Genomic DNA, 21,633 nt, shown 5'->3' on the forward strand with positions numbered 1-21,633 from the left:
TATCTACCCATCCTTAGCAGCCAGGCTCCTGAAATAACATATTGACCAGCATTCTCACCTCTGACAGATTCAAACCTAACTCTCCTGGAGTGAAAGATTAGGAAGTTAATCCATTCTGAAACCTTGCTGCAAGATATTAATGCCTTAAAAAACAGAAGTGATGGATGAATATTATGCAGGTCAACTAGAAGCAGAGTGCAAAGAAGAGGTAGCCAGGTTTCAGTTCCAATAAACAGAGTATTAAAACCCCACAAACATAAAAGAGGAGATGAGAGATGAATCACAAAGTCAGTTGAAATATCCATATTATTAGTGCCCAGTCTCAGAAATAACAACAATAAAAAGAACACTGATGGTGATGTTATTATCATTACTATTATTATTACTACTACTAGTATGCTCTTGTGAGATCCCCACCTCAAATACTGAGTCCAGCATAAGAAGGACACAGAGCTGCTGGAGGGAGTCCAAAGGAGACCACAAAGATGATCCAAGGGCTGCAGCACTTCTGCTGTGAGGACAGGCTGAGGGAGCTGGGAGTGCACAGCCTGGAAATGAGAAGGCTCCAGGGGACCTTAGAGCTGCCTGCTAATACCTGAAGGGATCCTGCAGGAAGGCTACAGAGAGACTGTTCATCAGGGTGTCCCTAGACAGGACAAGGGGGAGTGCTTTGAAGCTGAGGGAGAGCAGGGTTAGACTGGAGCTGAGGAGGAAGAAGTTCTTTAGTATGAGGGTGGCGAGACTCTGGAATAGGCTGCCCAGGGAGGTTGTGGCTGCCTCCTCCTTGTGTGTGTTTAAGTCCAGGTAGGATGAGACCTTGAGCAGCCAAGTCTAGTTCATAGAATCAGCCAGGCTGGATGACACCTTGAGCAGCTGAGTCTAGTTGATTGGTGTCACTGCCCTGAGTGGGGAGGTTGGAACAGATGAGCTCTGAGGTGCCTTCCAAGCTAACCCATCCTATGATACCATAGTATTAAAGCAGTTGTAAAGTTACACTACAGCTTTTAATAAGGCTATTCATTACCTGCTCTAGTAGGTTTGGCTGAAGACAGCTCTGATCACAGCACTATTTTCACTATCTTTCCATAGTATCATTTTCAGCCGTTTGCAGCTTCTTCTGCCTGTCTCTGGCTGTTTCCACAGCCAGTGTCTGTCTGTCCTGATATACACAGAGATTACTGCAGTACCTTTTTCACCATTAAATCCACCTTATATATAGACATATATATACACACATATATATATGTAAAACTCCAGCCTTATGCAATCCCCTCAGGGGCTGTGTTCAGTATCTGAAGTTCTTAATTCAGGCCCTGCTGGATTTCTGCATTCTGGTTTTGAACTGAAATTGCCTGTGCAGTACTGCTCAAGTGGCTGTGCTTAATTATACACTTGTATTTATGTCATCACTTAGTGTGCACTTGAGCACTCTCATTCAGAGTCACTTAGATTTAGTAGCCCAGCTAAAGGGAGTGAGATTGACTGATAGGTGAAAAGAGTGAGACTTTGACTGGGTAAGATGGGAACTCCTCAAACAGGTATCTCCAGAAAGCATCTCCAGAGGGTTCCAGGATGAGGATTTCTGGCTGAACACATTGTCCAGAGAATATGAAACAGGGGGATGTGGCTCACTGGGGCAAATCACCCAGTTTCACCCCAGGGGCAAGCATTGTTTGTGCTTCTACACATATTCATAGTTTCGTGGTTGGAAAGGACCTCAGAGATCATCCAGTTCCAATCCCCCTGCCATAGGCAGGGACACCTCCCACTAGCCCAGGTTGCTCCAGGCCTTGTCCAACCTGGCCTTGAACACCTCCCAGGGAGGGGACATCCACAGCCTCCCTGGGCAATGTGGAACACAGGAAGTTCCACCTCAACATAAGGAAAACTTTCTGTAGTTTAAGGGTGCTGGAGCCCTGCTGCGAGGTGCTGTGGAATCTCCTGCTCTGGAGACTTTCAAGACCTGCTCTTGGTGGACCTGCTTTGATAGAGGGGTTGGACTTGGTCTCTGGAGGTCCCTTCCAACTCCCTACCATTCTGTGATCCACAACCTTCCTGGGCAACCTGTTCCAGTATCTCCCCACCCTCTCTGGCAAGAATTTCTTCCTAATCCCCAGTCTGATTCTCCCTTCACCTTTGTTCAGATCAGAAGTCTCTCACCATCATGGCAGGAAAAGCCTGCTGAGACTTTATATATATATATATATAAATGAAGTAGTCAAGAAGCTAGTAATGGTTTTTAACAAAAGCAGGAGCATGGCAAAGAAAGAGCAGTCATAGAATCATGGAATCAAGCAGGTTGGAAGAGACCTCTAAGCTCAGCCAGTCCAACCTAGCACCCAGCCCTAGCCAGTCAACCAGACCATGGCACTAAGTGCCTCATCCAGGCTTTGACTCAACACCTCCAGGGACAGCAACTCCACCACCTCCCTGGGCAGCCCATTCCAATGCCAATCACTCTCTCTGGCAACAACTTCCTCCTAACATCCAGCCTAGACCTCCCCTGGCACAGCTTGAGGCTGTGTCCCCTTCTCCTGTTCCTGCTTGCCTGGCAGCAGAGCCCAACCCCAGCTGGCTACAACCTTCCTTCAGGTAGCTGTAGAGAGCAGTAAGCCTCCTCTTCTGCAGGCTGTACACCCCCAGATTCCCCAGCCTCTCCTCATAGGGCTGTGCTCCAGTGAGGTTTCCCTCCAGCTTCCTCTTCTCCCAGTTCCTTGAGCTGCTCCTCATCAGCCCTGTTCTCCAGACCCTTCACCAGCTTGTTTGTGTCCCTCAGATGGCCACTGGAAGGGGTCAGTGAGGGCTGGCTGTGACGCTGGTGATGCTTTCCCCTTTTCCAACGCAGCCCAGATGAGAGCCTTGGTGAGTCAGTTCCATCTGGAAGAGCAGTGAGCAGTCCAGTTTCCAAGAAGCTGCATTTCTTCCACCTCTTCATCTGCTTCTCCTGCAGTGAAACTGTAGCTTGTCATGGACCAAATATCTCTCTCTGTGAGCAGAGTGCATTAATATGCTGTAAGAGTCTACTTAAAACGACAAAGTGTACCTTGTGTGCCTCTGCTAGTTAATCCAAAACAAAGATTAAGTCAGCTTTTTTTTTTTCATACATATATATATATAAGAGGAAAGCTGAATGTGAAATTAAAATGTAAATCAAAAAGTAATTGGCTTTTTGTGCATAGTTTAGATAAGATTTACTTTTGAAGGATGACTTTGTGTTTTAACACAGCGGGCCAGACACCATGTGGCACACTTGCACTTAATAATGGCAACCAATCTAGGCCATAAATATTGCAAACGATGCCATTTGAATGAGGAGCCCTCTGAACCATAATAAACCCCCCTGTGATTAATTCCAGAACTGCTCTGTTCATATTAGACCTGCAGTGGCCTCCCTGATGAGATCAATACAGCGTAGCAGAGTGATTCTAATAGAAGTGTTATTATCTTTTAATCTTGAGGAGAATGCCAACTTGGAGAATTCTTCACCATTCTGGCTGCTTATTTTCTCAGAGCAACCTTGCAGGCAGTTGTTTTGTGAAATGAAGATACATTAGAGCCTTCTCAAGGATTTATCAATAATAGGGCACAGGCACTCTTTGTGGAGCCAGCAGCTAAAAGGCACATTTGTATGCTGAGACTTAGAGTTGGTCACAGTGACCTTCCCTGTCAGCCTCTATTTTCTCAGCAGACAAATGCCTACAGTGCATGAGGAGGAAAGGACAGGGATGGCAGCGGGAGGCTGCGTGTCAGGGGGCATGGGACAAGACAGAGGAGTGTTTTTCCAGCAGCCAGCAGCATCACCTTCCTACAACCTGTGTTCCTACGCCCTCTGCATGCCATAGGCAGTGCTAGCTGAAATGCAGTGGGGAACAGATTTTCCCTGGAGGGCCACAGCATTGTTTGGGTTGGGAAAGCCCTCTAAGATCATCCAGCCCGACCATGGACCCGACACCACCGTGGCCATTAAACCACATTCCCAGGTGCCATGGCCATACCTTTCTTGAACATCTCCAGCGGTGGTGACCTCCCTGGGCAGTCTGTTCAAATGCCTTGCAGCAAAGAAATTGTACCTAACCTTCAACCTAGCCCTCCCCTGGCACAATCTCAGGCCATTTCCTCTCCATGTCACTTCATGCACTGGAGAAGAGACTGACCCCACCTCACTGCGACCTCCTTTCAGGGAGCTGTAGAGAGCAACGAGGTCTCCCTTCAGCCTCCTCTCCTCCAGACTCAACAACCCAGCTCCCTCAGCTGCTCCTCAGCAGCCCTGTTCTCCAGAGCCTTCCCCAGTTTTGCTGCCCTTCTCTGGACATGCTCCAACACCTCCATGCCTTTCTCGTAGCCCAAAACTGAACGTGGTACTGGAGGTTCAGCCTCACTGGTGCCTGCTAACAGGGGCACTGCCATTACCAAAAAGCAGGGGACCTTTTTGGGCTCCATACAATCATAAACTCTGTGATTCTAGGAGCCCAAAACTGAACCCAGTACTTGAGGTGCAGCCTGGCCAGTGCTACAGGGACACTGCCATTACCAAAATAGTCTCCTGCTTGCTTGGATCTGCAAATGAAGAAAGGGTAAAAAAAGCTCTCTGGCAGGCACTGTTAACAATGTGAAATGTCTCTGCAAATGTAATCCTCATCTTTGTTTTGTTCTCATTTAATTGAATTAGGAAGGCATAACAAAGCAGCAAGGTTACTTTCCTGTCCCTAACTTTGCATAATGGCTACGGTGTGATGTGTTCCTCCTGTCACATTTGGCTGTGTGTGCTTAGCAAAGATTGATTCTGCTGCATGTGAATTGTAATTCCTAGTCCTGCTCTTGCTTCTTTTATTCAGTTCTAATCAGTGCTAATTAAAATATATTTTCTTTGAGCTCCCTGCCTTAGTCTTAACCTGCTAATGCTCACCCAAGGTGTTGAACAACGGGAAGAGAGGTTTTTCTGCAGCCATACAATAGATCTGAAAATGAAGATTAAACTGATTGGCTGCCTTCTGAAACACACCTGCTAAACACAGGAGAGAAAAACTGAACAGCTGAAGAACCTTGACTTGCTTCAGGCCTAGGTTTGAGAGTAGAGGCAAAAAACTACCCTTGTGTAAGGCTCATGGGAAGAAGTAACGGTTGGAACCTTCCTTGAGGCACAGCTGCTTACATTTGACTCAGAGAGGGCTCTCTGGCATAACTCTAGCCAGTGTAGGTCATCATTCCTCAATCATTTTAAGGAGCAGACCAGAGTTGTTCCTCACAGTCTGGGTCAGGGGCTGCTGTACACTTATCTCATACAAACTTCAAGGGTCCTGGGCAATATTCAATTTAAGAGTCATCTTCTGTATAGCAAAAGAACATCCATGTTAGTTCTCATCTGCAGGAGAAGCCTTTCTCAAGGTCACAGAAGGCCAGGTTGGAAGAGACTCCAAGGATCATCTGCTCCAACCTTTCTGGGTGAGAGTGGAGTTGCGATGAGCTGGCCTGGCGCCCTGGCAACATGAGTCTTAGAATCACAGCAGAGCCCAACCCCACCTGGCTACAGCCTCCCTTCAGGTAGTTGTAGACAGCAATAAGGCCTGCCCTGAGCCTCCTCTTCCTCAGGCTGCACACCCCCAGCTCCTCTGGGTGAGCCCCTCCTCACAGGGCTGTGCTCCAGGCCCCTCACCATGTCCTTCTCTGGACATGTTCAGTATCTCAACATCTCTCTTCAAACAGTCCATTGTTGCCCTAGGGAGATGATTCCAACGACTGTGCTCATGGGGAGACCTGGCAGCCTCCCTTTATGCTGCTCTGTGGTAATAAGGTCTGCCCTGAGCCTTCCCTTCTGAAGGCTGACCAAAGCCATCTCTCTCAGCCTCTCCTTGCATGGCAGGGAGTTTAATGGGGAGCTGTGTAGAGTGTGTAGCAGCTGTTTAGGCACCTGAACCCACATCTTAACTCTTGACTTACCAAACACAGCTCAGCAATTAGATGGGGAACTCTTTTACCAGAACCAGCCAACAGCAGAAGAAAATCCATTTTTATCCTGAGGTGACTCATGTAACACCCACTGCAAACTAAGAGTGCTGCACTGGCTGTGTGATACCAGAGCAAGCAGAGTGGGAGGTGGGAGTGGGGTTAGAGTGTGTGTTTAGGGGGTCAGAGCATACCTGACTTCTGCTGGCTTGTGCTAACACTGCCTTTTTCTTCTTGTATTTCCAAAGTCTATATGGAACTGAGAAGAAATGTCACTTCACTCTTCTTCTACAAGCCTAGCAAATGACTTTCATTAATTCCCTTCCCTCCTGAATTAGATTTTACACTGCCAAGTCTTGACTCCCTTGCAGCTATGCTGTAGGGTACATCTGTGAGGCACACTAAATATGCTAACAGAAAAGAGGAGTTCAGTGCTTTTTGAGCCAGTGAAATGAAGTTTGTTCTGCAATCTGGCACTGTGATCTCTTCCCAAGTCCTAGACATTTCCATGGCTGCCTGGGGAGGTGGTGAAGTCCCCATCCCTGGAGGTGTTTAAGAGGAGGCTGGATGAGGTACTGAGTGCCATGGGTTAGTTAATTAGAAGGGTTAGGTGATAGGTTTGACTCGATGATCTCAGAGGTCTTTTCCAACCTGGTTAATTCTGCGATTCTTCACCAACTCAGAGAGGGTCTCAATTAACAGCTGTCTGTATGGTGTTACCAGATTAAACTATGAAATTGCTATTTTGGCCATAAAAAAGATAGATTAGTCTATTTTTTTTCTACCTTGTACTCTAACTTGAGTTACAAAATCTCTAACTTGAGTTACAAAATCTCACCTTTCTCAGCAGAGATCACAGGAGTCATAGAATCATAGAATCAGTCAGGGTTGGAAGGGACCACAAGGGTCAGCCAGTTCCAACCCCCCTGCCATGGGCAGGGACACCTCTTACCAGATCAGGCTGTCCACAGCCTCATCCAGCCTGGCCTTAAGCACTTCCAGGGATGAGGCTTCCACCACCTCCCTGGGCAACCCCTTCCAGGCTCTCACCACTCTCATGCTGAAGAACTTCTTCCTAACCTCCATTCTGAATCTACCCATTTCTAGCTTTGTTCCATTCCCTCCAGTCCTATCATTGCCTGACAGCCTAAAAAGGCCCTCTGCAGCTGTCTTGTATCTTAAGATACTGAAAGGCCACAAGAAGTTCACCTTGGAGCCTTCTCCTCTCCAAGCTGAATAGCCTGAGTCAACTGAGTCAATAGGGAGGCTGTAGCCAGGCGGGGTTGGGCTCCTCTGCCAGGCACCCAGCAACAGAACAAGGGGACAGAGTCTCAAGCTGTGCCAGGGGAGGTCTAGGCTGGATGTTAGGAGGAAGTTGTTGTCAGAGAGAGTGATTGGCATTGGAATGGGCTGCCCAGGGAGGTGGTGGAGTTGCTGTGCCTGGAGGTGTTGAAGCCAAGCCTGGCTGGGGCACTTAGTGCCATGGTCTGGTTGGACTGGATAAGCTTGGAAGCTTGGAGCTCTTTTCTAACCTGGCTGATTCTATGAATAGAGTCCAGTCAATGTGAACAGCCTGAGTCAATAGAAATCTTTAATAAGCTACAGTGGAAGAGCCTCTGTCTGTCTGTCTGCTGGACAGAGCAGAGAATTTGATGGTACCTAATGAAATGTATCCATTCCACAAGCTTGTCTTATTAGTTCCTTCAGTCTTTTTCAGTTGTTGTTGGATTTTTGGGCCTTATCCATTTCTTGTCTTGGTTGAACCTTCTTAAAAACACAACTATGGGCATCTGTTGTTTTGGTTTGTTGGTGTTTTTTTTCCCCCCAGAAAATGTTGGTATTTGTCTTTTCCTGAGAAAAAAGCAATATGTCTTTTAGAAAACACCAGCATGACTTTGTTTTGCATCTGTCAGTTCTGTTTCATTACTCCTGAGATGGTGTATTAGTCAGGAGCAAGTTCTCTCCCTCTTCTGCTGTTCAACATTTATAAAATCAGAACATTAAACCACTCCAGTGCTACCCCAAAGCCTCTGAATCTCTCCATTTCAGGGGATTTTGTGTTTGTTTTGAGTTTATTTGCACTTCCCAGTGCCCAGAAGCTATTCTGGATTTATGATGCCTGCTCATGACTGCAGCATCAGGACTTTGGTTTGGTGAGACCTGTAATGATGGTAAACGTCTCCACATTCCAGTGAGATGCTGTCAGATTTCCTAAGGAGATGTTACCAAAAAGAGCTCTCTTTTCTGCACCCTCTGCCTGTGGCACATCAAGAATTACTGAAAAGAAAATGCATCAAGAGGCTCTTAGAACCTGTCCCTCATTGTCTGGCTTAGACTGTGTCCATGTATGGAACTGTGTTCAGCTACGGGACCCTTTTCCCCTTGCCTTCCCCCTGCCTTTTCCCCTTGCCTTTCATCCCTGCCTTATCCCCTTGCCTTCCCCCCTGCCTTTTTCCATTGCCTTCCCCCCTGCCTTTTCCCCTTGCCTTTCATCCCTGCCTTTTTCCCCTTGCCTTTCCCCCTGCCTTTTCCCCTTGCCTTTCATCCCTGCCTTTTCCCCTTGCCTTCCCCCCTGCCTTTTCTCATTGCCTTTCCCCCTGCCTTTTCCCCCTGTCCTTCTCCCTGCCTTTCTGCCTGTCTTTTCCCCCTGCCTTTCCTTTTGCTATTATATGATATAATGAATAGAATAGCAGAGAACAGAATGGAATTAGATGCATCCTTCCCACTCATGGATATGCTGATTTCTTTGGCAAGGTTTTTGTGCTGGAGTGATGTATTCTGGTAAATTCAGAGGACTAAACTGTAGTCTGGTGTTGGGTGAGAAGCAGGGCAGGAGCTATCCTGAGGGAACTCCTCCAGCAAAACATGACACTGCCAGCAAACCAAACGAAGGTCCCAGGAGCTGTATAAAGTATGCCACAACCCTCTTGGCCAGAGTCCTTTCTGGAGGCACAGATGACTAAGCACTGTGCACGGAGTGATGTTCTGAACACAGCTGAAGGCATTTTCAGAGAGGGTGTCTCAGCAATTCTGCTGACTCATAAAGGAATGCTGAATCTGGTGTAGATAAAATTGATGACTGTGTAGGCTTCAGGAGCCATCAGAGCCTTATAATGACTTAAATGCTTAGCAAAGTGATAGTGAAACTTGAAGGCAGATGATCTTTTTATCTTTGCTACAGATGCTTTACTTTCCCAGCAAACTTAATATTTTAAGAAGTCTGCTTGTGCCAGCAATGAATTTGTCCTGGAAATGTGGAAATGTCTCTTTCAGGAGTTATTTTCTTCACACAAGTGACGGTTTTTAATGTGCTCCTTTTTTGTTTCCCTTGAAGCACATTGTCACTGATATTTGTCCAGCTTAAAAAGGCAGCTCAGCATTAAAAAAAGTGTCTATATATATATTTATATATATCCCCCCTTTTGAAGCTGCCTAAAAAGAAAGCCTGGAGCAGTCATCAAATGAAAAGAGGCATGAATTTTAATCCACTACAAAAGTACACCTTCAAACTTCAAGTAATTTCTTTTTACTCAGAGGTCCAGCCAAGCATAGCAAATGATGTGAGGAAATGTTAAGATAAAGCTTCTAGAAGCTCCTTGCTGTCAGTGTGACTCATTTCTTTGCTCCCCAGCTTTTTTTCTGGGCCAGCAATATGGCAAGTAACATGACTTACAAATAATGATGATGATAGTGGCACAAACAAAGGTCTTTTTATGAGATACTGGAGAGATTTTATTTCATTTGTGTTAGTACAATGCCTGAGACTGTCTGCAAATGTTAGGATATGGATACAGGATGCCCACAAATCACATCCTGGGCTGCATCAAAAGTAGCATGGCCAAGCAGTGCTACAGGCTGGGGACAGAGTGGCTGAGAGCAGCCAGGCAGAGAGGGAGCTGGGGGTGCTGGTAGAGAGTAGCTGAAGATGAGCCAGCAGTGTGGCCAGGTGGGCAGCAGAGCCAATGGCATCCTGGGCTGGATCAGGAAGAGTGAGGCCAGCAGGACAGGGGAGGTTCTTCTGTTCCTGTGCTCAGTACTGCTCAGGCCACTTCTTGAGTGCTGTGTCCAGTTCTGGGCTCCTCAATTGAAGAGAGATGTTGAGGTGCTGGAATGTGTCTAGAGAAGGGCAGCAAGGCTGGGGAGGAGCCTGGAGCACAGCCCTGTGAGGAGAGGCTGAGGGAGCTGGGGGTGTGCAGCCTGCAGAAGAGGAGGCTCAGGGCAGACCTATCTGAAGTGGGCTACAGGAGGGCTGGGGGAGCACTATTGACAAGGTCTTGTAATGACAGGACAAGGAGGAATGGGTTTTAACTGGCAGAGGGGAGATTAAACTGGATGCTAGGAAAGGGTTCTCTGCAGTGAGGGTGGTGAGACACTGGCACAGGTTGCCCAGGGAGGTGTTCAAGCCTATGGCAGGGGGCTGGAACTGGCTGATCCTTGAGGTCTCTTCCAACCTAAACCATTCTGTGATTCTAGGATTTTAACTTTATGAGCCTCCAAATGATTCTTGGAGGTTTTGTGTGTTTGATCAGACCTAAATGAGAGAAGATGCCAAGAAGCCCAGTGTTGGCTTGGGTTTATCTTCTGTAAGAAGGGATTATTTCTTTTGTATTTGTGGTGGTACTTTTAACTGGCAAATGCTTTTTAAACATTTGTAAATAGTAGTTTCATAGAATCCTGGGATCACAGAATGGGTTAGGATTACTAAAATATATATATAGGTTTGTATTTTTCAATGCTTATGGCTTGGGCTTTTTTTCCCAGTATTAAAGGCAGCCCAAATCCAGGGATTTGTAGGAAAAAGAGTTTTGTTCTTACAGAAGCATCAAGTGGAGCTCCAGGTTTCAGCTACAGCCCCGCTGCTTTTATTTTTCACATCTGATTAAGTTATTCTGCCTATTTGTAGTTGGCAAACCTCTTCTGAAACCTGGAGCCAAGCTGATGCAAAAGGAAGCAAAAGCACTGTGAAGTTTATTGGAACTAGGCTCTGATTTCTGCTTTATGAGACAGTTCTCTTAGGCTTTAGAACCCTCACTTAACTCACTGGACCAAGTAAACTTTGAATTAGGCAATATGACAAGAACAAGTAAAAGTACATATCACTTGTCACTGATACTCATCACTCTCTGGAGTCTTCATTATGCTCTGTACCATTTGAGATAGACTTATTTGGATCAGCTAAGCTGCATTTTGAGTAACTGCACTGCATTTTAAGTGCTGCCTCCAGCTCGGCTGTCCCCAGCACAAGGAGGACACAGAGCTGCTGGAGAGAGTCCAAAGGAGGCCACAAAGATGCTGCAAGGGCTGGAGCAGCTCTGCTGCGAGGACAGGCTGAGGGAGCTGGGGGTGTGCATCCTGGAGAAGGCTCCAGGGGGACCTTAGAGCTGCCTGCCAGTGCCTGAAGGGAGCCTACAGGGAGGCTGCAGAGGGACTTTTTTTCAACAGGGTGTCTCTAGAGGACAAGGGGGAATGGTTTGAAGCTGAGGCAGAGCAGGGTTAGACTGGAGCTGAAGAATAAGTTCTTCAGTGTGAGGGTGGTGAGACTCTGCAATAGGCTGCCCAGGGAGGCTGTGGCTGCCTCCTCCCTGGGGGTGTTGAAGGCCAGGCTGGATGAGACCTTGAGCAGCCAAGTCCAGTTCCTCCTGCAGAGCCTCATCCCTATCCTGCAAGTGCCCTGCAGGCAGTGTGCTTCTTAAAGCGGTGTGCTTGCTCCCTTCGCATCCGTTCTGTTCCCGCTCACCCTGCCCCTGTGGCTTACTAGGTGGAGGCTGAGGCTTGCTGATGGGAGGGTATCAGACCCTCTGCTCCACTAACAGTTAACCCCAGTGCAGGTTTCGTAGGGACTAGGTCATGGAAGTAGTCCATTTCCCTTTCGCAGTCTCTTACAGTTCTTAGTCTTTCCACCTCTTCTTTTAGTTCAGCCACCAGGTCCATCAGCTCTCGGACCTGCTCGCCCCTAGCGCAGCTGCTGTCCCTGCCATCCTCCGCAGCCAGCTGCCTGAGCTCCTGCATGCTCCTCTGTGGCCTCTTCGGCTGCCCACTGTTTTCTACTGGCCTTAGCCCGAGCAGTGACCGCGTCTCTCGGTAACCGCCCTGCCCTCCCCGCCGGGTTTAGGGTGCTCTTCTTCCCCGCCCGTCAGCGAGCAGCCCCGCGCCGCCGGCTGTGTGCCCTGCCGCCTCACTGCAGGCCCGAGCCTGCCGCCCCTCCTGCTCTCCACACGAGCTCCCCAGCTGGCAGCCTCCGGTCGCCTGGAAAGCAGGGGAAGCCAGGAGCAGGCGCCCCGAGCTGCGCTGCCGCCCCTCCTGCTCGCCTCTGGGCGCCTGGAAAGCAGGGGAAGCCAGCAGCAGGCGCCCCGAGCTGCGCTGCCGCCCCTCCTGCTCGCCTCTGGGCGCCTGGAAAGCAGGGGAAGCCAGCAGCAGGCGCCCCGAGCTGCGCTGCCGCCGCTCCTGCTCGCCTCTGGGCGCCTGGAAAGCAGGGGAGGCCAGCAGCAGGCGCCCCGAGCTGCGCTGCTGCCCCTCCTGCTCGCCTCTGGTCGCCTGGAAAGCAGGGGAGGCCAGCAGCAGGCGCCCCGAGCTGCGCTGCCGCCCCTCCTGCTCGCCTCTGGGCGCCTGGAAAGCAGGGGAAGCCAGCAGCAGGCGCCCCGAGCTGCGCTGCCGCCCCTCCTGCTCGCCTCTGGGCGCCTGGAAAGCAGGGGAGGCCAGCAGCAGGCGCCCCGAGCTGCGCTGCTGCCCCTCCTGCTCGCCTCTGGGCGCCTGGAAAGCAGGGGAAGCCAGCAGCAGGCGCCCCGAGCTGCGCTGCCGCCCCTCCTGCTCGCCTCTGGGCGCCTGGAAAGCAGGGGAAGCCAGCAGCAGGCGCCCCGAGCTGCGCTGCCGCCGCTCCTGCTCGCCTCGGGGCGCCTGGAAAGCAGGGGAAGCCAGGAGCAGGCGCCCCGAGCTGCGCTGCCGCCGCTCCTGCTCGCCTCTGGGCGCCTGGAAAGCAGGGGAAGCCAGCAGCAGGCGCCCCGAGCTGCGCTGCCGCCGCTGCCCGCAGCCACGCGCCGCCGGCGGTTCGGGCCTGGCGCCGTTTCCGCGGCAACGCCTCCCGCTGCTGCGTCACCAAGCGGCCCGAGCCTGCCGCCGCTCCGGCGCGCCTCGGCAGCTCCGCAGCCGGCAGCCTCTGGGCGCCTGAAAAGAAGGGAAGGAACAACCAAAAGCAAGCGCCCCGAGCTGAGCTGCCGCCGCCGCCCCCGCCGCCGCCTCTGCCCACAGCCACCCGCCGCCGGCGGTTCGGTTGTGGCGCGGTTCCTGCCGCAGCCCGTCCCGCTGCGGCCTCACTGCGCCCAGGCCGTAAGCGGCCCGAGCCTGCGACCCTCCTGCGCGCCTCTGGTCGCCTGAAAAGAAGGGAAGGAAAAGCCAAAAGCAGACGCCCCGAGCTGAGCTGCTGCCGCTGCCTCCTCTCCTCACAGCAGAGCAGCTCCAGCCCTCTGCTCATCTTCGTGGCCCTTCTCTGGACACTTCCAGCACCTCCAGAGCCCTCTTGTCCCAGCGGCTCCAGCACTGGATGCAGTGCTCCAGGTAGGGTCTCAGCAGTGCGGAGCAGAGGGGCAGGATCACTTCCCTGGCCCTGCTGCCCACACTGCCCTTGCTGCAGCCCAGGCTCTGGTTGCTCTCAGCTGCCAGAGTGCACCAACAGCTCAGATTGAACTTCTCCTCCACCAAATTCCTCAGGGCTGCTCTCCAGCAGAACAAGGCAGGCATTTGCCCAAGGTGAGATGCTGCACTGCTGGCACAGCCAGGCAGACAACCAAGGCTGTAAGTGCACCAGGCTTGACTCTCAGCACTGAGCCTCCTCTCCTTACTTCAGAGCTTTCTGGATGCTTTGTTCTAAGTTCCTACTACCAAGCTGTAGGGAGGCATTGGCACATTGACTTACTGGTCATGGTGATCTAAGGCTGAAGGTTGGACTCATTGAGGTCTTTTCCAACCAAAGGGATGTGCCAGTTAAGTTTGGACATGGCTGCTAGTGTCACCTTGTCAGATGTGGACTGCACCAGTGGGAAGCCTACACTTCAAAATGCAGTCTGAGGAAATACCTCCTGTGAGTTGTTAGAAACCAGCACTACCTTCTCATTCAAGAAAAGCCCTGAGAGTGGTTTCTTGGCTGAGCTGTAGCCTCATCACACACTACACCATTACAGAACCAACCAGGTCAGAAGTGATCTCCAAGCTCATCCAGTCCCACCTATCACCCTGCCCTATCCAAACAACATAGACCATGGAAATAGCTGTGTAGAGAATTCACCTCTCATAGCCCAAGGTATGAGTGTGGATCAGGATCCAAGTTTGCCTTTAGAATCATAGAATCGTAAAATCAACCAGGTTGGAAGAGACCTCCAAGCTCATCCAGTCCAACCTAGCACCCAGCCCTATCCAGTCAACCAGACCATAGCACCAAGTGCCTCATCCAGGCTTTTCTTGAACACCTCCAGGGACGGTGACTCCACCACCTCCCTGGGCAGCCCTTTCCAATGCCAATCACTCTCTCTGTGAAGAACTTCTCCTGACATCCAGCGTAGACCTTCCCTGGCACAACTTGAGACTGTGTCCCCTTGTTCTATTAGTGCTTGTCTGGGGGAAGAGACCAACCTCACCTGGCTACAGCCTCCCTTCAGGTAGTTGTAGACAGCAATGAGGTCACCCCTGAGCCTCCCCCAGGCTAAACAACCTCAGCTCCCTCAGCCTCTCCTCACAGGGCTGTGCTCCGGGCCCCTCCCCAGCTTTGTTGCCCTTCTCTGGACACCTTCCAGCACCTCAACATTTCTCTTGAATTGAGAGGCCCAGAACTGGACACAGCACTCAAGCTGTGGCCTGAGCAGTGTTGAGTACAGGGGCAGAATAACCTCCCTTGTCCTGCTGCCCACACTGCTCCTGAGCCAGCCCAGGATGCCATTGGCTCTGCTGCCCACCTGGGCATTGCTGCCTCATCTTCAGCTACTCTCTACCAGCACCCCTACCTCCCTTTCCTCCTGGCTGCTATCAGCCACTCAGTCCCCAGCCTGTAGTGCTGCTTGGGGTTTTTGTGGCCAAAGTGCAGAACCCTGCCCTTGTTAAATCTCATCCCATTGGCCTCTGCCCACCCATGCAGCCTGTCCAGGTCCCTCTGCAGGGCTCTCCTACCTTCCAACAGATCAACTCCTGCTCCTAGCTTGATGTCATCTGCAGACTTACTCAATCCCCTCGTCCAGACAGAGGGATGAAGTTTTTCTGTTGGCAGATAAGAGAGGAGTGTTCCTTCCTTTATTGTTACCATTGTTTTGCTAAAAAAGTTTTGATAGAATTATGGAGATCTTTAGTGGTTTTTTTTCCCTGAAAATAATTACATTGTTGCATCCCCAAATAAATTATTTACAGGATTTTAAGAGGCATCTCAGCATTTCATGTTAATGTTCTTTGTCGATTCCCATGGCAGCTTATTTGCTCTAAAGCAACTAATTCTCTGCCTTATGAGATGTTTAATTATGAATTCCCCTGCTTTTTTAAACACCCAAAATGTTGTGGTTAGTCCTCAGCACCAGGGAGTCCTTTATTCTTTTTTTTTTCCTGGTTCTAATTATCTCTGTCTAATGTGAGCTGCTAAACCTACTCAACTGGATAGCGATGCTCTTCAAACTTCTGTGTGTGACTGAGCATCAATATTCCAGTCTAGACACTGAGGTATCATAAGTTTGGTGCTCAGATGAATGAAGTCATCATAGAATCACAGAATGGTTTGAGCTGGAGGGGACCTCAAAGCTCATCCAGTTCCAACGACCCTGTCATAGGCAGTGACACCTCCCATAGCCCAGGTTGCTTGAGGCCTCATCCAACCTGCTCTTGAGCACTTCCAGGGAGGGAGCAGCCACAACCTCCCTGGGCAGCCTGTGCCACTGTCACACCATGCTCTCTGTCAAGAATTTCTTCCTAATCTCCAGTCTTAAATCTCCCTTCTTCCACCTTCAGTCCATTCCCCCTCCTCATATCACTACGAAGTCCTTCCCCAGCTTTCTTTTAGGTACTTTTCAGGCACTGGAAGGGTGCCCTGGGGTCACCTTTATTTCCATTAAGTAGTTCAGTGCTGGATCTCCTTTGAACTATAGAGCTGAGCTCATGAGATTTCAGTGGAAACTTTTGGCATCTATCCCCTCAGAGGATGCTTTATGGAGCTGTAGCTGTAGTGTTGTAATCTTAAAATTATAGAATCACAGAATCAGTCAGGGTTGGAAGGGACCGCAAGGAGCAGCCAGTTCCAACCCACCTGCCATGGGCAGGGACACCTCACACTAGATCAGGCTGGCCAGAGCCTCATCCAGCCTGGCCTTAAGCACTTCTAGGAATGAGGCATCCACCACCTCCTTGGGAAATCCATTCCAGGCTTTTGCCACCCTCATGCTGAAGAACTTCTTCCTAACCTCCACTCTGAATCTCCCCATTTCCAGCTTTGCTCCATTCCCCCCAGTTCTATCACTACCTGGCATCCTAAAAGATCCCTCCCCAGCTTTCTTGTAGCTCACTTCCGATACTGAAAGGTCGCAAGAAGTTCACCTGGGAGCCTTCTCCTCTCCAGACTGAACAGCCCTGTAAGAACCACATATTGAAAGCTTGAAATTTCTCAGTCTAATGGCTGCTTATTTTTGGCTGGATCGTTTCCTCAGCCAGCAGGAGGAGAAACAACCCTTAAGTGCTGTGTATCCAGGCAGTTAAAATAGTTATAATAAAGGAGCCTGTGTCTGTGAGTTAAAATATTAATTATGGGTTGAGTGTAGTTAGATGCTACAAAGCTGATTAAGGAGCACTGCAGAAACTTCTGTCTTGAAATCACAGCAGTCATTTTACAAGTTCAGGAGTTCCTTGGATGTCCATCTGGCATAGTGAACTGTGGAACTCTCCTGTACCATTCAGGTACACTAAGTGTATTATCTTCTCTGTGATTACAGAAACCTCTCGGCAGCAAGAGTGAAAATGCAAAGAAAGACCAAAACCAACAGGAGCTTGAAACATAGAAGGATGTTAGGGGCTGGGATGGAGCTTGAAATCAATCCCCTGCCAGAGCAGGATCACCTATGACAGATACACAGTACTAAAGTCAAGGTCTATCTGGTCTGATTCTGGCAAAGAGAATGTTGGCAGAAAGAAGGTTGCTTATTGCACTAAGGCCTGCAGCTGTGGCTTTTGGGGTTTGGCTTTGGGTTTTATTTCCCAGTGAATCTCATTTTTTTTCTCAGGGCTTTTCTGTAGTGCCAGATGTAATCTACTGTGCCATTTTCTAGCTGGAACAATCCCATCTGTGGCACTATGGGTGGTCATACACCCCCTAGTCGTGGTTGAAACTTCAGCATCAATCATATTCATGCTCTTGCAGCCCAGAGAGCAAGCAGAGCATGTGCTGCAGCAAGAGCAGTGTGGGCAGCAGGGCCAGGGAAGTGATCCTCCCCCTCTGCTCCATGCTGGTGAGACCCCACCTGGAGCACTGTGTCCAGTTCTGGATCCCCTGGGACAAGAGGGCTACGGAGGTGCTGGAAGGTGTTCAGAGAAGGGCCATGAAGATGATCAGAGGGCTGGAGGTGCTCTGCTATGAGGAGAGACAGAGGGAGTTGGGGCTGTTCAGTCTGGAGAGGGGAGGGCTCCCAGGTGACCTTCTTGTGGCCTTTCAGTATCTGAAGTGGACTACAAGAAAGCTGTTGAGGGACTTTTTAGGCTGTCAGGTAGTGATAGGACTGGGGGGAATAGAATCAAGCTAGAAATGGGTAGATTCAAACTGGATGTTAGGAAGAAGTTCTTCAGCATGCAGGTGGTGAGAGCCCTGGAAGGGGTTGCCCAGGGAGGTGGTGGAAACCTTATCCCTGGAGGTGTTTAAGGGCAGGCTGGATGAGGCTGTGGCCAACCTGATCTAGTGTGAGGTGTCCCTGCCCATGACAGGGGGGGGCTGGAACTGGCTGATCCTTGTGGTCCCTTCCAACCCTGACTGATTCTGTGATTCTATATTCCAGAGCTGAAACTCTGCTGGAGCTTTAAAAACTATTTCTCACTCCTCAGTCTGCAATGATGGAATGTATTATATTCAATATTAGTTGAACCCAGGAATTCATATCTGGAGGAACAGGGAAACCTTCTTGCAGAAAGGTTTTAGAGAATTTGTTATGAGATGATTTAATGAGGCAGTTGTGGAAGTGAGGATGTTGGAGCATGAGAGAACAGGATTTTGCAAGGCAGAGTTTTCTGTTATTTCAAATAGGATTAATGGATCAGTTAACAAATGAAAAGTGCCAGCGAGAATGCCTCTCTGAACCAAAAGCTGAGCAGTTCTGCACATCCTAGTCCTGGAAATACTCAGGTCTGGAATTGAAACTCTCTCACCTGCTCCTTGCTATTAGCATTGAGCAAAATGCTGTGCAGAAGGAGCATTGGGCTGATCTTTCTAACTGTCACCTAAAGATAAGCTACATTCAGTGAGTGGAGTTTTGCACTTGCTGCATCGTTACAGACTCACAGCTGTGCTGCTAAGTTCAGTGAGTGGGCACCAATCGTTTGTAGGTAGTCACTAGGGTTAGGACCCTGTGCTGGGTTGCAACAAATTTAGGTTCTGGAGTACAAGGAGCAAACTATCTCACAGAATCCCTCAAGGATTATCTGCTCCAACCTTTCTGGGTGATAGTGGGGTTGAAATGAGCTGGCCCAGCACCCTGGCAAGCTGAGTTTTCTGACTGCAGGGGACTCCACTGCTTCCTTTTGGTAGATGATTCCAGTGTCTGACTGTGCTCATGGAGAAACAACTTCTTCTGAAGTGCAATGGTAATGTCCCCAGCAGTGACTTGTCCCCATCACCCTTTGTCTTCTCTAAGGGACTTCTTGTCAAAAGGGAGTCTCCACTGTCCTGGTAGGCTCCCTTTATGTGCTCGTCCATGGCAATAAGGTCTGCCCTAAGCCACCTTCTCTTCTGAAGGCTGACAATGCCACCGCTCTCAGCCTTTCCTCAAGTGGCGTCTCAGCTGGTGAGACAAAAGGAGGAGAATGATTTGTAGCTCCTTGCTATATCAGGCTTTCAGTTATAAGAGACTGAAGGTTTCTTTCTTCTGTTTTTAAGGGGAGAGAATCATAGAATCAGCCAGGTTGGAAGAGATCTCCAAGCTCATCCAGTCCAACCTAGCACCCAGCCCTGGCCAATCAACCAGACCATGGCACTAAGTGCCCCAGCCAGGCTTGGCTTCAACACCTCCAGGCACAGCCACTCCACCACCTCCCTGGGCAGCCCATTCCAATGCCAATCACTCTCTCTGACAACAACTTCCTCCTAACATCCAGCCTAGACCTCCCCTGGCACAACTTGAGGCTGTGTCCCCTTGTTCTGTTGCTGCTTGCCTGGCAGAAGAGTACAACCCCACCTGGCTACAGCCTCCCTGCAGGTAGTTGTAGACAGCAACAAGCTCTGCCCTGAGCCTCCTCTTCTCCAGGCTGCACACCTCAGCTCCTCTGGCTGAGCCTCTCGTCACAGGGCTGTGCTCCAGGCCTCTCACCAGCCTTGGTGTCCTTCTGTGGACACATTCCAGTACCTCAGTATCTCTCTTGAGCTGAGGAGCCCAGAACTGGACACAGTTTAACACCAACAGGGCAAAAAAGGCAGAGCCAGGCAGCAGTGTAGCAAAGCAGTGCTGTGTGGCTGCTGGAGAAGGCAAGAGGGACGAGGAAGTGTTTATTAGTTTTGTTCCTGTTTGGAGCTGAGTTGCATTGCATTGGTCCAGCCTGCATGCTCTTAGAAACAAAAGTACTGCTTCATGTGGAAGGATCATCTAATTTGTCCCAGCATCATCACTCAAGCTCTGACAAAACCACATTTTGTTTTAATAATGCATGTGTGATTAATGCTCTTGTTTTGGTCATTAACTAATCACAACAACATGCTGAAGCAGACTATTTTCAGTTTGGTATGGGGATTTGGGTACCTTCCTCTTAGGTCCCTTCTGAAACCAGATCAGAGGCTGTGTATCCAGCCCAGTCACTAATATCCCAGACTGTGTTGTTTTGAACAAATCACCTTTTGGCTTGGTACCTTAATTTTGCAAAGCAGACTCAGCTGGTGAGGGATCTGGAAATCAAATCTAACGAGGAGCAGCTGAGGGAGCTGAGCTTATTTAAGATGGAAGAGAAGACGCTGAGAGGAGCTCTCTACAGCTCCCTGAAAGGAGGTTGGAATGAAGTGTGAGTTGGCCTCTTTTCCCTAATATCAGGTGAGAGAATGTGACCTGAAATTGTGCCAGGGCAGATTTAGGTTGGAGATTAGGAAAATTTTCATTGCTGGAAGAGTGGTCAGGGATTGGAACAGGCTGCCCAGAGAGGTGGTGGAGTCAGCATGCTTGTAGGTGTTCAAGAAATGTGTGGGACATGGTTTGATGGCCATGGTGGTGTTAGGTTGATGGTTGGACTCGATGATCCTAGAGGTCTTTTTAACTCCAAACAATTCTGCTCCTTTTCTTGGTTGAATTAACACTGTTTTCATCCTTTCATCCTTCAGCCTTCTACAGTTGGTGCTTGGACCAAAGGATTTAGATGCTGTGTTGCTGTTCCCAAAAACGACTCCACAGTAGCAGTTACAACCAGCACATCAAGCTGAATTCCAGCACCAAGGTAGGTGCATCAGCAAGGAGCTGATTGTTTTCCTGTGCTTATTGAATTTATAAGGAAGGGAACTGACTTGCACTTTATTCATGTTACTGGTGCCAAATCAACTTGCATATGCACACTGTATTGTGTATAGTTCTGGAGCCCCCAGCACAAGAAGGGTATGGAACTGTTAGAGTGAGACAAGATGAGGCCATGATGATGCTCAGAGGGCTGCAGCAGCTCTGCTATGAGGACAAGCTGAGAGAGTTTGGGCTCAGCCTGGAGAAGAGAAAGCTTCTAGGAGACCTTGGAGTGGCCTTCCAGTATCTGAAGGGGGCTACAGGAGGACTGCGGAGGGACTGTTGACAAGGTCTTGTAATGACAGGATGGGGAGGAATGGGTTTGGACTGGCAGAGGGGAGATTTGGACTAGATGTTAGGAAAGGGTTCTTTGCAATGAGGGTGGTGAGACACTGGCACAGGTTGCCCAGGAAGGTTGTGGAGCTGAGGATCACAGAATATGATCAAAAGTCACATTCTGTGATTCTGTGCTCCACAACCTCCCTGGAGGTGCAGAAGGCCAGCCTGGATGAGGCCTTGAGCGACCTGTTCTAGTAGGAGTTGTCCCTGTCTATGGCAGGGGGTTGGAAAGGGGTGATCCTTGAGCTCCTTTCCAACCTAAGCCATTCTATGATTCTGTTCTGTATTTCTGCATTGCTTTAAAGTCAGTTGTGGACCTGCACTCCAGGGCAGGTGGTAAGGCAGTGGTGCTACCAAATCCCAGATGTGTTTGCAGTCATTGCTGCTGTGCATTGGACTTTGTGGGTATCCAAAGAATGAAAACACAGTTCCAGTGTTGAATTAATGGTGGTGCAGGAAAGCCAGTTGCTGAAATATGAGTAATTTCTCACTCTTCTGCTTCTTGGTCATGTTAGGCAAAGCACATTATACATTATAATCTCTGAGTAATAATGTTAATTGCAAGCTGCATGTAATTGGTATGGTTCAAATATCTGCTGTTAATTGTTGCCTGCTATCAGAGTCTTGACTTCTCTGAACAGCCATAGAATTTGATTTTAAT

The 21,633-nt window shown here is 49.5% G+C and overlaps 1 protein-coding gene across 4 annotated transcripts in view; it reads left to right on the plus strand.

Moving 5' to 3' along the window:
* The window catches only part of CDH11 (cadherin 11), a 720,336-nt gene that overhangs the window by 295,375 nt on the left and 403,328 nt on the right, over window positions 1-21,633 (plus strand). For 2 of the 4 annotated variants that reach the window (XM_064159935.1, XM_064159933.1), the window contains exons 1-2: window positions 20,114-20,180; window positions 20,465-20,577. The exons of 1 other annotated variant lie outside the window; for it this stretch is intronic. The gene's annotated coding sequence lies outside the window, so the exon portion shown is untranslated. Of the gene's footprint in view, window positions 1-20,113; window positions 20,181-20,464; window positions 20,578-21,633 lie in introns of those variants that run through there. One more of the 4 variants, XM_064159934.1, reaches the window with a different exon arrangement.

The sequence above is a fragment of the Pogoniulus pusillus genome, chromosome 20, assembly GCF_015220805.1.
Source record: "Pogoniulus pusillus isolate bPogPus1 chromosome 20, bPogPus1.pri, whole genome shotgun sequence".
NCBI classification, from domain to species: Eukaryota; Metazoa; Chordata; class Aves; order Piciformes; family Lybiidae; genus Pogoniulus; species Pogoniulus pusillus.